Source organism: Canis lupus, chromosome 1 (assembly GCF_003254725.2).
Source record: "Canis lupus dingo isolate Sandy chromosome 1, ASM325472v2, whole genome shotgun sequence".
NCBI classification, from domain to species: Eukaryota; Metazoa; Chordata; class Mammalia; order Carnivora; family Canidae; genus Canis; species Canis lupus.
In genome coordinates, this window is record NC_064243.1 from 69,890,997 (window position 1) to 69,907,821 (window position 16,825).

Genomic DNA, 16,825 nt, shown 5'->3' on the forward strand with positions numbered 1-16,825 from the left:
GAAAAAAGAATGGAATTACTTCAGAATGACTCTTAGGAAAAAAAAAAAAAAAAAAAAAGAATGACTCTTGGACAGTTCCAGGATTATGGAGAGGCCAGAGGCAGGAAAGAGAGCTCAAAAATAAAATGTTACTTCTCCCTGGGGTAGCTCTATCTCCAATGTGTATGTTTTTTATTTTCCAAAATCATTAAATGAAAAAGCAGTTGTTCCACGGACTCAAGCCTATGACCTGACATTACATTTAAATTCAGTTATTGATCACCCAGCATCTGCTTGATATACTGATGTTTCAGAAGCACTCATGATGGTCCCTCCTTGGATCTAAAGGCGCAGAGCTGGACACACAGATGGCATCCCAGCTGTGTATACTCAACCCAATTTTATCTGCCACCCACACCACATATGGTTTAATCAAGACTCTGTCACAAAGCCAATTGCCTTCTTTGAGAGCAGCCATTAGAAGAAGAAATTGTTTTTGTCAGCGGCCCAACTGAGCAGACCACCTACTACATGAGGCAGTCTGGGGGTTCCGTCTGTTTTCTCTTGGGAGTAGTCCTGATGCTTCACATGTCTACTATGTGGCATTTAACAAATATGCCAGGAAACAGCACTGTGCTATGAGCCAAGTAGTAACATGAGAGACTCTGACAGAAATTAGGGTGGACCTCATGAACCCTGAGTCAACACCTATATGGAGAAGCCCCTACACTGGAAGCTGCAAACCTCTAGAGACCAACAAACTCAGCACGTACAAAACAGAACCATGATACACTTCTCCAAACTCCTTCTCTATGTGCATAATTGACACCACTATCCATCAAAAAACATGCAAAACCCTCTGGGATCTCTTCCCTTGACCCTGAGGAATCCATCAAGTTCAGCCATTTGCTCCCCAAATCTCAAATCTATCCACTTGTCTCCATCCCTAATGCCCTAGTTCAAGTGGCACCCATCTCCCTCCTGAAGAACTCTGACACTTTTGAAACTGGTCAGCCTCATCTGCTGCTCCTCCACCTGCTCTCCACCCTAGTCAAGGGTGATTTTTTTAAAGCACAAATACATCACTGCCCTGATGAAAGTAAAGTCTTCCACAATCTCCCATTGGTTTCAGGACACAGATCAATATCCAGCTTTGATGTGGCCTCTGCCTGCAACCCCAGTTTCATCTTGAGCCACATACCACCCCCTAAATCTTGACAAACCAGTCCTACTGGCTTTGATCTCATTTACACTCCCTCTTCCCACTACACATTTTTTAAAATTTTTTTTTAAAGATTTTATTTACTTATTCATGAGAGACACAGAGAAAGAGAGAGGCAGAGACACAGGCAGAGGGAAAAGCAGACTCCATGCAGGGATCCTGATGTGGGACTCAATCCTGGGTCTCCAGGATCACGCCCTGGGCTGAAGGCAGGTGCTAAACCACTGAGCCACCCAGGTATCCCCACTACATATCTCTGCTTGTCATTCTCTCTGCCTGCAGCAGGACCTTCTCAACACCACTCGCCCCTTTATTTTATTATGGTAAAATAGACACAACATAGAATGTGGCATTTTAACCATTTTAAGTGTACAGTTGAATAGCATTAAATACATTTGTGTTGTCATGTAAAAAATGCAGAAGGTGTCACTAGTTTGCATGTCACTCTCATACAGGGACTATGCTGATCTTCTCTATATTGTTCCAGGTTTAGTCTGTGCCCCTGAAGTGAGTACTCACCCTCTTTTGACTATAAAGGCTAACTCATCCTGCAGATGTTAGTTTCAAGTTACTTTTTCAGGGAAGCTTTCCAAGACCAAGCCCATCCCCTGTCACACAACCCCTCAACTGCACAGTACCCAGCATGAGTAGTTGACTTTGAGTGAGCTCCATGAGGGCAGCACTCAGGCCATAGAGGAGTGTTAGGCACACAGTAGCTCAGTGCATCCTAGTTAAATAAAAAAGTGAATGAATGAAGAAATGGAGAAATGCAATTCTATCCACAGTAAAGATCATTTTGGCATTATTGTAGTTCTATGTTGTCTTGAACTCCATTACAGAGTTGGATCTTGGCTTCATCTTTGGAAAACTAAACTAATAGTAAAAGAGGTATTTTTTTACCTTTCCTCAAACAGAAAAATTATAATTCAGACTTTACCTTTCATAAAAGAAGAAAAGGCCTGGTAGTCTTTAAGTCATGTGTTTTCCTTTAATTTTATTTATCAAGATTTCAAAACTATTGAATCTAGACTCAAAGCTCTGCAGAAATTTGTAATTTCTAAAAATTAATATAAATAGAACTTATTTTGCATAAGCCTGCAAGACAGTAAGACTGGCCCTGCCCCACAACATCTGCAGAGAAGTCTCTATCATCCATCAGGGCTACTAGTGGGGTCTGGAGATGGCTTTCCTTGGACCTGCAAGGAAAGCGTCTGCTTCCAGAACACTTTCTGTGTTTCTGCACAGAAAGCTTGCCAGGCTTACCTCCAGGAAGCCCTGCAGTGGGCCAGAGATAGATCTAGGCTTTCATGGGACCAAGGACTCCAACCCTGAGTTACAGCAAGAACAAATGACACATTACCCTTTGTTATTACCCATAACACTTTGTTATTCATAACACCAACAGCTAGGAATCAAAATCATCAACAACAGTATCCTAATTTTATAGATGAAAAGAAAACATTCAGAGGTCAAGCAGCTGGCCTAAGATCTCTCAGCTGGAGTTGGACCATATTTGGCATCTAGTTTTGATGCCAAACCATTGCTTTCTCTTCTCATTTCATTTTGCTCCATATGACATTAACTGCTGCATTTTTAGAGGCAACTTATATTATAATGGCACCCTTGAAGTGATATAAAGATTCTCTGGGTAAAGCCATAGAAAGTAGAAATAGATGTGGCCTATGTTATAAGGCCTTTTATTTTTTTAAGATTTATCCATCTACTTCAAAGAGAGAGGGAGAGAGGGAAAGAGAGAGAGAGAGAGAATGCAAGTAGGGGGAGGGGCAGCAGGAGAGAATCTTCAAGCAAACTCCCCATTGAGCTGGGAGCCAAACTTGGGGCTCAGTCCCACAACCCATAAGATCACAACCTGAGCAAAAAGCAAGAGTCAAATACTTAACTGACTGAGCTACCCAGGTGCCCCTATAAAGCATTTTAATATGATAGAACACTTAGCACTGAGAACACACTGTGGTTATTTGATGTGTGTTGACTCACTGGTTGATGAAAAGTCTGAGAGGAGGTATCACATGATGATCAAGACTGTCTGGTAACACACAAAACCCTAAAAAGCCCTGGGCCCATGAGTTGTCCCCCCCCTCCCCAGGCTCTGCCTCCACTGTAGAGAATGTCCTTGTACAGACACAGGCTGGGAGTTGGTTCCTGTCCTGGCTATCTTGTTTCACTTTATCTTGGGTGCAAAACTAGAATGCTCTCTGCCTCTAAGCATAGGCAGGTCCCCTGGGTTTCCTCTAAATCCTGTCTGTCCCCACTCTCTTCATAGAGAATGTGGTGAAGAGCACACTAATCTCTTGGATCAAAGCAAGAATGAAATGTGTAACACTCCTGCTGTAAGATCAGAGCGTGCTTAGATAACCCTGTGAGCTCCTGTCTGAGGAGGTGATGAGAGAGAGGCGCCTCTGTGTCCTGAGGTCACAGAGTGAAACCTTCTGACACCTGTCCCCTTGCCACCACCATCCCTGTCCAGCCTCGGCCCCACTGAGCCAAAGGTTTCAGTGACCAAAAATGTCCCTCAGCCTGGCATCTCCTATCTCCCCATTTTTTCCTTTTTTTGTATCTACAAATCTGCCTTTCATCACCTCTGCCGAGTGTTCTCCTCAGCACCATGTTCCCTGTAACCCTCACCTCCTCTTCCCTTGACCACAGCTCATTTCCTTTCATATCGACTGTCAAAACTCCAACTGGAGCACAATATGGATGACAATGTGTACTTATTTCCCCCAAACTTTATTATCTACCTTCATTTTATGTTTTCCAAAGCTCCTTTAACAAAGAAATCTTTCCAGAGATTCTTCATCTTACTTCAGTGATATCATATTCCATTTAATTCTGAAAGCACTTAAAACTGTTGGGGCAGTTGGGAAATGGGAGAGGTGTTTTGTGTTATTTTCATGGTTTTTAAAATTACTGTCACTATCATTATCATTATTATTAAGCATTAATTCCCACTGTGATTCTTACTTATAAACTGTCTCCTGACATTAAAAAAGTCTGCTTTTGTATTTCTTGAAATTAATGGTTTTATGGTTGAGTCATAACTTTGTCAGCTTAAGAATAATTTTCGCTGAACTGCATATTATCAATTCCTCCTAAGGTGTATGTTTTCACATAAGGTCACACTGTGTACATAAAAAGCATCAAGAAAAACATCCTGAACACTACCTTGTTCAGGTATTTATTACTGTTCTTTAACTTTTCCTTGCTTTTCAGAGAAAACTGATGCTCTGAGAAAACCAGAAATGGTTATAGGGAAATTCTAATGATCATTTGAGGGGAAATTCTTATATGTCCATTATCAAATGCTTGTTTCTAGTACTTACAGTTTAAATCATTTAAAATGATTTATTATCATGTATTTTAAAGGGCTCATTTAACAAGCTTACTGTTGAAATTATGGACTGAATGGAAAAGCTGCAGAAGAGGCATGGAACACTGGCACACTGAGTTGGAAACATCTGTGCAGCTTTCTTTCCACTAATGCTGAAAGGGTTAATATGAAGAAGTCTGGGACTGCAAAGCATGGCTTTTTTTTTTTTTTTTTTTTTTTTGAGAATTAAATTTCTTAGTTCACTGAAAGCAAAAAAGAGGATTGCCACATATTGCTATAATGTGATCATTCAGTGTGTGTAGGAGGATTTATGTCTTGTAATAACAACAACAAGCTCTAAGTAGCTCTGAAAGCTGAATTTGAGGGGCCCATAAGCACAGGAAGCTGGCCAGAGAGGAGCTGTGGTGATGGAGACACTGTCCTTACCAGACATTTATCACTGGGTAAGTACCAGCCTGACTTCTTGGTGCTTCAAAAGTATAAACAAAAAGATGATTTATGGGGGCTTAAATCTAGTTTATAAGAACAAACTTAGTATAATGAGATCAACATGCAATTGCTTAGAGACTAAGAACTGTTTCTGGAGAGGGGGAAGTTTCCTTCCACTTCTTTATCATCCTGTCACTTTGATATGGGGGGTCCTCAATCTTTATGCCATGGTTTGCTACCATGGAAAAATTCCCCAGAAAGTAACTTTAGTATTATTCTGTCATTCTCACTCTAGTTTGTTCTGTTACCCACCATGGCTATAGAAAACCTATTCTGAATATGTAAAGAATTTGTAATCATTTGGAGTCCAAAAGTGGGAAGAAACACTATAAAAAATTTTAATTTAAATTTTGTTAGATAACAGGGCAATATTGGTCTCTGGAGTAGAATTCAGTGATTCATCACTTAGATACAATATCTAATACTCATCACAACAAATACCCTCCTTAATACCCATCACCCATTTGGCCTATCTCCCACTCACCTCCTTCCATCAACTTTCAGTTTGTTCTCTATCATTAAGAGTCACTTATGGGCTTGTTTCTCTCTCTCCTTATGCTCATTTCCTTCTTCCTGTTCACCTGTTTTTTTCTTTTATTCCACATATGAGTGGGACAGTATGGTATTTGTCTTTCTCTGAGTGACTTATTTCACTTAGCATAATACACTCTAGCTCTATCTATGTCACTGCAAATGCCAATATTTCATTCTTTTGATGGCTGAGTAATATTCCAGTGTGTGTGTGTGTATGTGTATACACCACATCTTATTTTGTCCATTCATCAGTTGATGGACATTTGGGGTCTCTTCACAGTTTGGCTATTGTTGACAGTGCTGCCATAAACATTGGGGTGCATGTAACCCTTGGAATCAGTATTTATGTATCCTTTGAGTAAATACCTAGTAGTGCAAATGCTGGATTATAGGGTAGTTCTATTTTTAACTTTTTAAGGAACCTCCATACTGTTTCCAGAGTGGCTGCACCAGTTTGCATTCCCACCAACAGTGCAAGAGTTCCCCTTTCTCTACATCCTTGCTAACACCTGTTGTTTCTTCTGTTGCTAATTTTAGCCATTCTGACAGGTGTGAGGTGATATCTCATTGTAGTTTTGATTTGTATTTCTCTGATGATAAGTGACATTGAACATCTTTTCATGCATCTGTTAGCCATCTGGATGTCTTCTTTGGAAAAATGTCTATTCAGAGACAACTAAAAATTTAATAACATAGTATTACTTGCATGTTTTACTATCAGATCTAGATATATTCTAATTTAAATAATGCCTTATACACAGTACTCAACACTGGTTTTCCAGATTACGACATGAGATATAAAGAACCCCAAACATTTCAATCATTTATAGTTGTGAACTATACTACTCAAATATAACCACTAACCCTGAAGACAGATATTATCTATTGTTTTACAATAAATGCCTCAAAATTTACTGGTTTAAAACAATAATACACATTAATATTTCTTGCAGTTTTGTGGGAGCATCTTAATCAAGTGATCCTGCCTCCAGGTCTCTCACAAAGTTGTAAGTCAAAATGCAGGTCAGAACTTCAGGGATCCAATGACTTGATAGGGTGGAGGACATATTGGCCAACTCACAATGCTGGCAAGTTGGTACTATTTGTTGGTTTGAGTTCTCAGTTCCACACCATGTATGCTTCTCCTCAAAGTTGCTTGAGTGTCTTCATAATGTAATGGCTGGCTTCCTACCGAGAAAACATTCTAAAAGAGGGAAATCCGGTGGAACCTACATCCTTTTTATGACTTAGTCTTATATGTCACACAGCACCACTTCTGTTCATTAGAACTGAATCATCATGTGAAGTCCACATTGTGGGGGTGAGGAATTAAGCTCCACATATTGAAGGGAGGAAAGTATCGGTGGTTATAGAAAAATGTAACTAATTTTTAAATCCTTATAGCTTATTCTGAGGTACAATTCATATAAAATAAAAGTTAATAAATCTTAAGTGTATGACTTTTTACATGAGTATCTACCTGTGTAACCACCACCTAGATCAAAATATATAACATTTTCAGCTCCATCATGTGAATTCCTTTGAATTCTTTATGTACACAATTGCCATTTACAAATAAAGACATCTTTAGTTCTTCCTTTTTGATCTTTATAATTTTCATTTCTTTTTATTAACTTTCTATATTTTCAGGACCTCCAGTACAAGATTCAATAGAAGGTGATGTGAGTGGACATCCTTGTCTTTTTTCCGATTGAGAGGGGATATATTTGACATTTCACCATGTTTATCAGTAGGTTATTTATTTTTTTAAGATTTTATTTATGTATTCATGAGAGACACACAGATCTTCTTATAAGGCCGCCAATTCTTTTTTTTTTTCTTTATAGATTTTATTTATTTATTCATGAGAGACACAGAGAGAGAGAGAGGCAAAGACACAGGCAGAGGGAGAAGCAGGCTCCATGCAGGGAGCCTGATGCCAGACTCAATCCTGGGTCCCCAGCGTCACGCCCTGGGCTGAAGGTGGCGCTAAACCTCTGAGCCACCCAGGCTGCCCCAGTAGGTTATTTTATAACTTTTATTAGATCGAGGAATTTCTGCTTTATTTCTAATTTAATTAAGCTTTGGTAGTACACTGTAAAAGGAATCACAACTTATGATTTTACTACTGCCCATAGCTTTAAACATTAATCAGGGTATTGCTGTTAGCTACTAATATCCTTTATCTAATTTAGAGAAAAATCATGCCAGATCTATACATGAAAAAATATTGTGCCTGCAGTCCTCAATTTCCAAATATATTGATCTTGAAATATGCCTTTGTTTGTCAGTTCTTCGAAAATTGCAAGACATTTTCATATGGAAGCTTGTTTATGCTCAGTACTTAATTATAGAGGTCAACTACAAAAGTGCATTGAATTTACCTTAAGTGCTACTGGTGGAAGCCATGGAGTTTTGAGGAGAAATGGGAGGGAGAACAAATGAAACTTAACACCAACAGCAGCAGCAGCAGCATGTGGGGGGTGGGGGGGCAGTGCTCACCACCACAGATTCCCAGAATTGTCCTAAAGCCAGATGTGGCTGACATTTGTTAATCAGCATCATGTGAATCAGAGATCTCTGAACCCTGCCACAGTGATAAAGAATTTTTAAGTGTCTCAATGCACAATTTACATACCTCTAAAAGCAATGAATTTTAAAATGAGGCCATTTTAATAGCACTGACAAAATGTTCTCAAGTTTATTGTCACATCTACTCTTCACAGCAGTCCTGTGAGGTTGACATCTACATTTTACAGAAGAGGACACTGAAGCTCAGAAATATTCAGTGACTTACCCAAGATCTCCCAGCTTGTGAGGACTGCTCCAGGACCTAATCCAAGCAATTTTTTTGCTGCATTGTTCTGATAATGGATTGCCTGACAACTTTTAACATTCTTTTTAATTGCTGAAGCAGGGAGTGTTCATACTTGAGGTAACTTTAATGTCACTTTGCTTAGTGTAAATTGAAAGAAGTGTTTTTAGATTCCCAGCTCTTGATAACAGGGCATTTAGCCATTTAGTTGAACAAATAAATGAATTCTTTCTTCCTCCTCCAGCACATGCATCTTTGTCTCATTTTAAGAATTCTGCTCCAGGCACCCAGGTATGAGAGTCTACCAAAGCTGATAAAAGAATAATTCTGTCATTTGACAACCCACTTAATAATGAATAAAATGATAATAAAAAATGAAAATCATTTAGCATCATCATTTTATTCATGTCAGCATATCTATTTATCCCTGTCTTGGGCACTGTTAAAGCCATGACTAATTCTTCATATAATAAGTCTTGATTTACTAATACTTCCTAATATAGCTGTTGGTATCATCCTTGTTTTTCAAATTAAAAAGAAAAAACAACACAGAACACACAGGACACTCTAGCACATTTTAGACATCAGATTGATTTTCATAGTAAGTAGTGGTCTGCAATGCTGCTGGAGAGGCTCCTTTTGATACTAGACAAGCAGGTAGCGGCGAGCCAAGTGAGAATGTCTCACATGTTCACGTGAGAGTGAAAGTCTTGTTTACCACAGGATACTCACATGAGGAGATAGAGGAGAATGGCATCAGGGTGCAGAGGGACCTGGTGAACTCATCACTAGATGACCCTGAAGTTTCTGAGGGGACTGCAGATCCATCTGAAGGACTGGTCAGAGGGCACCTGGCAGGGTTGGATGTGTGCTAGGGTAGCTGTGAGGTACAGACCCAGCAAGGACAACAAAGGGGGCTCTCAGTGTTTACATAATAAATGGTGGCCTTAAAGAAGAAGTCAAACTCTCTCTCTTTGCAGATGACATGGTACTGTATACAAGAAGCCCAAAAGACTCCATCCCAAGATTGCTAGAACTCATACAGCAATTTGGCAGTGTGGCAGGATACAAAATCAATGCCCAGAAGTCAGTAGCATTTCTATACACTAACAATGAGACTGAAGAAAGGGAAATTAAGGAGTCAATCCCATTTATAATTGCACCCAAAAGCATAAGATACCTAGGCATAAACCTAACCAAAGAGGTAAAGGATCTATACCCTAAAAACTATAGAACACTTCTGAAAGAAATTGAGGAAGACACAAAGAGATGGAAAAATATTCCATGCTCATGGATTGGAAGAATTAATATTGTGAAAATGTCAATGTTACCCAGGGCAATTAACACGTTTAATGCAATCCCTATCAAAATACCATGGACTTTCTTCAGAGAGTTAGAACAAATTATTTTAAGATTTGTGTGGAATCAGAAAAGACCCCAAATAGCCAGGGAAATATTAAAAAAGAAAACCATAGCTGGGGGCATCACAATGCCAGATTTCAGGTTGTACTACAAAGCTGTGGTCATCAAGACAGTGTGGTACTGGCACAAAAACAGACACATAGGGATCCCTGGGTGGCGCAGCGGTTTGGCGCCTGCCTTTGGCCCAGGGCGCGATCCTGGAGACCCGGGATCGAGTCCCACATCGGGCTCCCGGTGCATGGAGCCTGCTTCTCCCTCTGCCTATGTCTCTGCCTCTCTCTCTCTCTCTCTCTCTGTGACTATAATAAAAAAAAAAAAAAAACAGACACATAGATCAATGGAACAGAATAGAGAATCCAGAAGTGGACCCTCAACTTTATGGTCAACTAATATTCAACAAAGGAGGAAAGACTATCCACTGGAAAAAGGACAGTCTCTTCAATAAATGGTGCTGGGAAAATTGGACATCCGCATGCAGAAGAATGAAACTAGACCACTCTCTTGCACCATACACAAAGATAAGCTCAAAATGGATGAAAGATCTAAATGTGAGACAAGATTCCATCAAAATCCTAGAGGAGAACACAGGCAACACCCTTTTCGAACTCGGCCACAGTAACTTCTTGCAAAATACATCCATGAAGGCAAGAGAAACAAAAGCAAAAATGAACTATTGGGACTTCATCAAGATAAGAAGCTTTTGCACAGCAAAGGATACAGTCAACAAAACTAAAAGACAACCTACAGGATGGGAGATGATATTTGCAAATGACGTATCAGATAAAGGGCTAGTTTCCAAGATCTATAAAGAACTTTTAAAACTGAACAGCAAAGAAACAAACAATCCAATCATGAAACGGGCAAAAGACATGAACAGAAATCTCACAGAGGAAGACATAGACATGGCCAACATGCACATGAGAAAATGCTCCGCATCACTGGCCATCAGGGAAATACAAATCAAAACCACAATGAGATGCCACCTCACACCAGTGAGAATGGGGAAAATTAACCAGGCAGGAAATCACAAATGTTGGAGAGGATGTGGGGAAAAGGGAAGCCTCTTGCACTGTTGGTGGGAATGTGAACTGGTGCAGCCACTCTGGAAAACTGTGTGGAGGTTCCTCAAAGGGTTAAAAATAGACCTGCCCTATGACCCAGCAATTGCACTGCTGGGGATTTACCCCAAAGATACAGATGCAATGAAACGCCAGGACACCTGCACCCCGATGTTTCTAGCAGCGATGCCCACAATAGCCAAACTGTGGAAGGAGCCTCGGTGTCCATCCAAAGATGAATGGATAAAGAAGATGTGGTATAGGTATAGAATGGAGCATTACTCAGCCATTAGAAACGACAAATACCCACCATTTGCTTTGACATGGATGGAACTGGAGGGTACTATGCTGAGTGAAATAAGTCAATCGGAGAAGGACAAACATTATATGGTCTCATTCATTTGGGGAATATAAAAAATAGTGAAAGGGAATAAAGGGGAAAGGAGAAAAAATAAGTGGGAAATATCAGAAAGGGAGACAGAACATGAAAGACTCCTAACTCTGGGAAACAAACTAGGGGTGGTGGAAGGGGAGGTGGGCGGGAGGGTGGGAGTGACTGGGTGGCGGGCACTGAGGTGGGCACATGACGGGATGCACACTGGGTGTTATTCTGTATGTTGACAAATTGAACACCAATAAAAAATAAATTTATTAAAATAAAAAATAAATAAATGGTGGCCTTGAAGAAAGACAGACTCACATTTTCTCAAGATTTTCCATTTGTATCAGATGTACTCAGATTGTCAAATATGAAGGGGCATCTTTCCAAAGGCCACTGACACTAGTCTTGTTTGCTATGTAAACAAGGACTAAAGTCTCCAAAATCATTTTGTCATTACTACTTGGATTCTGAATGTTTGAGTAGAGCTGATTCCTCTGTTTTTATTATTATTATTATTACATCATTGATTGGATCATCCCATGAAACACAAGAGTTCATAGCAAAGACTAAGTTTTCCAAAACTTGCAGCAAGATTTGAGTTTGGCTTTCACCTCCTTAATTTTCTGATGTTTTCTTAGGGAAAAATTCAGTGATCTAAACAGTTGGTAGGTAGGATTTAGAAGGCTCTTTCAGGGCTCTAGATAGTCTGAAATCTTTTTTTTTTTCTCCATTTCAGCTCCTCCAGACATTTACATTGAAGTGTCCCTGCCATGGCTTTTATGACAATCTATTTAGGTTTCAGACAGCTCCCTTGTCCAGCATGCAATCGAGCATAAATCACTTCCCACAGGTAGAAGGCTGAAAAGTACCCCTGTCCCTTATCCCAGGAGGATCAGAGGATGAACTCTAGAGAGGACTTGATCCTTACTGGAGGTCATAATGGATGATGGAATCTGTCCTTTCATCATTCATTGACAGGTGATTTCTTGAGCTAATTACTTTCTTCTTTAAACAAAATCTCTATAAGATATCAGGAGAAATGAAGTTTTGACTCTTCCACCAGGCATTTCTTCAAGTTCTTTCCAATGAAATTTTCACCATTTATCACACTCTCATCTATTTTCAGTTTGTGGAGCTCTTTGGGCTCCAGTTTATATTCTTGCATGCTCTATTTTTGTCCTTTGAGATAATGCTTTCAGAGCTTTGCCATTCTGCGGTGAGGGCTTACTCATATCAAAAGAATTAATGCCAAGAGAGGCAAGGTCCCAGTTGTTTAATTTGGAAAGGCTCATGATTATTCATTCCTCTGAGGCCCTGCCTGAGACAGGTTTATCAAGTTCCTACATGTGATTTCTTATGCCTCTTCCATCTGAGTACAAAAGCAGGCATCAGCAATCACTTTATCAAATAAACTGACTCAGAACTTGAATAAAGACTAATATTAGTATGTTAAGAACTAAATTTTTTCTACTCTATTACTTTGTTGCTTAATTACTAATTTATAGTTAAAGAGCAGTTTAAAAAGGAGTAGTATAGGGTCATAGAGCAAAGTAAATGATTAAATGCTGGCATGAGAAACCTCCCAGTAAACATTTTAAAAGAGCATAGATTAAGGCTGAATGATGCAGACAAAACACCACAGGCTTTGATTCCTCTCACTTTTCATCTCTCTCCATTATTTACCACTTGGGCTTCCTTAGTGAAGAGGTTCTGTTCTGTTCCTCTGTAATTCTCACTCATCCATAATTTCACAATAGTTAATTCAGAAATTTCTAAATGAGAAAAGGTCATGTCTATTTAGATTTCTAATCACTCCAAAGAACTTGAGTTTCACATAATTTAGAATTTTCTATTACTACTGTGATCGTTCTCTAATTATTAGTAATGGCTTACTAAATATCAAATGTTCATCTAGTAATTTATGTTCTTGTTTCACAGATTTCCTTAATCATTTTTACATAAATCGAAGAAATAGTAAGTTGAAGTATTGGATGCTTTGGAAGATTTGTCATCAGTTTATAACCTTTTCTGATAAAACCTAAAGTGCTCAACCAACAGAAATGAAGCAGTATGTTATTCAGAGGATCCTGCCTTAGAGGTGGCCATGTTTCCAGTGTCAGGCCAATAGACACAAAAGAGTCCACCTACTTCCTAGGAATGAGTGCTCTGCCACAAGAAAATATGTTAGTATCTTTGCCTTTCATATGGGTTCAAATCCCCTCATTACAAGCAATAACATGATATCCTTTTCTGCTTAAGGGCTGGATCGCGCACCTGGCGGGACCTCAGGAGAAGCTCAGGCAGCAGCTCTTGGAGGAGGGGGCTGTGCCCTGCTGCCTTCAGGAGCTGTGGCCCAGGGAGCCTGATTCCAGCAGCACAGGCCCCAGATCTCAGGGCAAGGGGGGACATAGCCCAGGATCTTGTGCTCCCCACAGGACAGGCAGAGCCCAGGAAGGCACAGCACAGTAAGAACTCTCCTGCTCCAGGCAGCCCCAAGCTGTGCAGGTCAGTGCCCCTGCCCCCAGAGCATCTAGGCCTGTGTGGCCTAGGAGACTGCAGTAGTTACTATGGGAGCTGACTCCAGAGCTGGAAGACTGGCCGCCACCAGTGTTGTTCCTCCTTGTGTCACCCTGTGCCTGGGACGGAGCGGGGCCACCAGGGTACAGTACTCTCTGCCACAGAGTTACAGAATTTGAATTACAATTCGATGTCAGAAAGCCAATTCAGAAGCACAATTATAAAGCAACTGGTGGTGGTGAGGAGCGCGTGGGTGGCTCAGTGGTTTGGTGCCTGCCTTTGGCCCAGAGCATGATCCTGGAGTCCCAGGATCAAGTCCTGCATCAGGCTCTCTGCATGGAGCCTGCTTCTCCCTCTGCCTCTCTCTGTGTCTCTCATGAATAAATAAATAAAATCTAAATAAATAAATAAATAAATAAATAAATAAATAAATAAATAAAGCAACTGGTGGCTCTGGAAAAAAGCATAAAGAATTCAAGAGACTTCATGACTGCAGAATTTAAATCTAATCAGGCTGAAATTAAAAATCAATTAAATGAAATGCAATCCAAACTGGAGGTCCTAACAACGAGGGTTAATGAGGTAGAAGAAAGAGTGAGTGACATAGAAGGCAAGTTGATGGCAAGGAAGGAAGCTGAAGAAAAAAGAGAAAAACAATTAAGAGACCATGACAAAATGTTAAGGTAAATAAATGACAGCCTCAGAAGGAAAAATCTATGTTTAATTGGGATTCCAGAGAGCTCCGAGAGGGCCAGAAAACATATTGGAACAAATCATAGTTGAGAACTTCCCTAATTTGGGGAGGGAAACAGGCATTCAGATCCAGAAGATAGAGAGGTCCCTGCCCCCAATCAATAAAAACCATTCAACACCTCGACATTCAGGCAAGTCTACCACTACTGGCCATCTGATCTACAAATGTGGTGGGATCGACAAATGAACTATTGAAAATTTTGAGAAGGAGGCTGCTGAGATGGGAAAAGACTCCTTCAAGTATGCCTGGATCTTGGATAAACTGAAAGCTGAACGTGGTATCACCATTGATATCTCCCTGTAGAAATTCAAGACAGCAAGAATTATGTGACCATCATTGATGCCCCAGGACACAGAGACTTTACAAAAAACATGATTACAGGAACATCTCAGGCTGACTGTGCTGTCCTGATTGTTGCTGCTGGTGTTGGTGAATTTGAAGCAGGTACTCCAAGAATGGGCAGACCCATGAGCATGCCCTTCTGGCTTACACACTAGGTGTAAAAGAACTAATTGTTGGTGTTAACAAAATGGACTCCACTGAATCACCCAACAGCCGGAAGAGACACAGGAAATTGTTAAGGAAGACAGCACCTACATTAAGAAAATTGGCTACAACCCTGATACAGTAGCATTTGTGCCAATTTCTGGTTGGAATGGTGACAACATGTGGGAGCCAAGTGCTAACATACCTCAGTTCAAGGGATGGAAAGTCACCTGTAAAGATGGGAATGCCACACTGCTTGAAGCTCTGGATTCCATTCTGCCACCAACTTGTCCAACTGATAAGCCCTTGAGTCTGCCTCTCCAAAGACGTCTACAAAATTGGTGGTATTGGTGTTGTCTCAGTGGGTCAGGTGGAGACTGGTGTTCTTAAGCCTGGCATGGTGGTCACCTTTAGTCTGGTCAATGTTACAACTGAAATAAAGTTTGTTGAAATTCACCATGAAGCTTTGAGTGAGGCTCTTCCTGGGGACAATGTGGGCTTCAATATCAAGAACGTATCTGTCAAAGATGTTCATCGTGGCCACGTGGCTGGTGAGAGCAAAAATGACCCACCAATGGAAGCAGCTGGCTTCACAGGGTGATTATCCTGAACCATCCAGGCCAAACCAGTGCTGAATATGCACCTGTGCTGAATTGTCACACAGCTCACATTTTTTGCAAGTTTGCTGAGCTGAAGGAGAAGATAGATTGTCATTCTGGAAAAAGCTGGAAGATGGTCTCAAGTTCTTGAAATATGGGGATGCTTCCATTATTGATATGGTTCCTGGCAAACCTATGCCTGTTTAGAGCTTCTCTGACTATCCTCCTCTGGGCCATTTTGCTGTTCATGACATGAGACAGATGGTTGCTGTGGGTGTCAACAAAGCAGTGGACAAGAAGGCAACTGGAGCTAGCAAAGTACCAAGTCTGCCCAGAAAGCTCGGAAGGCTAAATGAATATTATCCCCAATACCTGCCACCCCAGTCTTAATCAATGGTGGAAGAATGGTCTCAGAACTGTTTGTGTCAATTGTCCATTTAAGTTTAATAGCAAAAGACTGGTTAATGATAACAATGCATCATAAAACCTTCAGAAGGAAAGGAGAATGTTTTGGGGACCATTTGGGTTTGTGTGTGTGTGTGTGTGTGTGTGTGTGTGTGTGTGTATGACACTTTTAAGTTATTAGTTTTTAAAATCAGTAATTTTTAATGAAAAAAGTTGACCAAAAATCTGTCACAGAATTTTGACCCATTAAAACAAAAGATTAATGAGAAAAAAAAGAGAGAGAGAAGAAAGCAGGGGTAGCAATTCTCATATCAGATAAATTAAAGTTTATCCCGAAGACTGTAGTAAGAGATGAAGAGGGACACTATATCATACTTAAAGGATCTATCCAACAAGAGGAACTAACAATCATGAATATTTATGCCCCTAAAGTGGGAGCTGCCAAGTAGATCAATCAATTAATAACCAAAGTAAAGATATACTCAGATAATAATACACTAATACTGGGAGACTTCAACATGGCACTTTCTGAAAATGACAGATCTCCTAATCACAACATCTCTAAAGAAACAGGAGCTTGAAATGATACACTGGACCAGATGGATTTCACAGATATTTACAGAACTTTCCATCCAAACACAACTGAATACACATTCTTCTCAAGTGCACATGGAACTTTCTCCAGAATAGACCACATACTGGGTCACAAATCAGGTCTTAACTGACACCAAAAGATTGGGATTGTCCCCTGCATAGTTTCAGACCATAATGCTTTGAAACTAAAACTCAATCACAAGAAGAAATTTGGAAGAAA

The 16,825-nt window shown here is 40.2% G+C and overlaps 1 protein-coding gene and 1 non-coding gene across 4 annotated transcripts in view; both read right to left on the reverse strand.

Annotated features, from left to right (window-relative positions):
- The window catches only part of LOC112644574 (protein FAM240B-like), a 265,942-nt gene that overhangs the window by 160,112 nt on the left and 89,005 nt on the right, over positions 1-16,825 (reverse strand). The gene's annotated exons all lie outside the window — the stretch shown is intronic.
- On the reverse strand, positions 1,612-1,714 carry LOC112645700 (U6 spliceosomal RNA). The gene has a single exon (XR_003127202.3). It is a non-coding gene; the product is annotated as a U6 spliceosomal RNA (small nuclear RNA).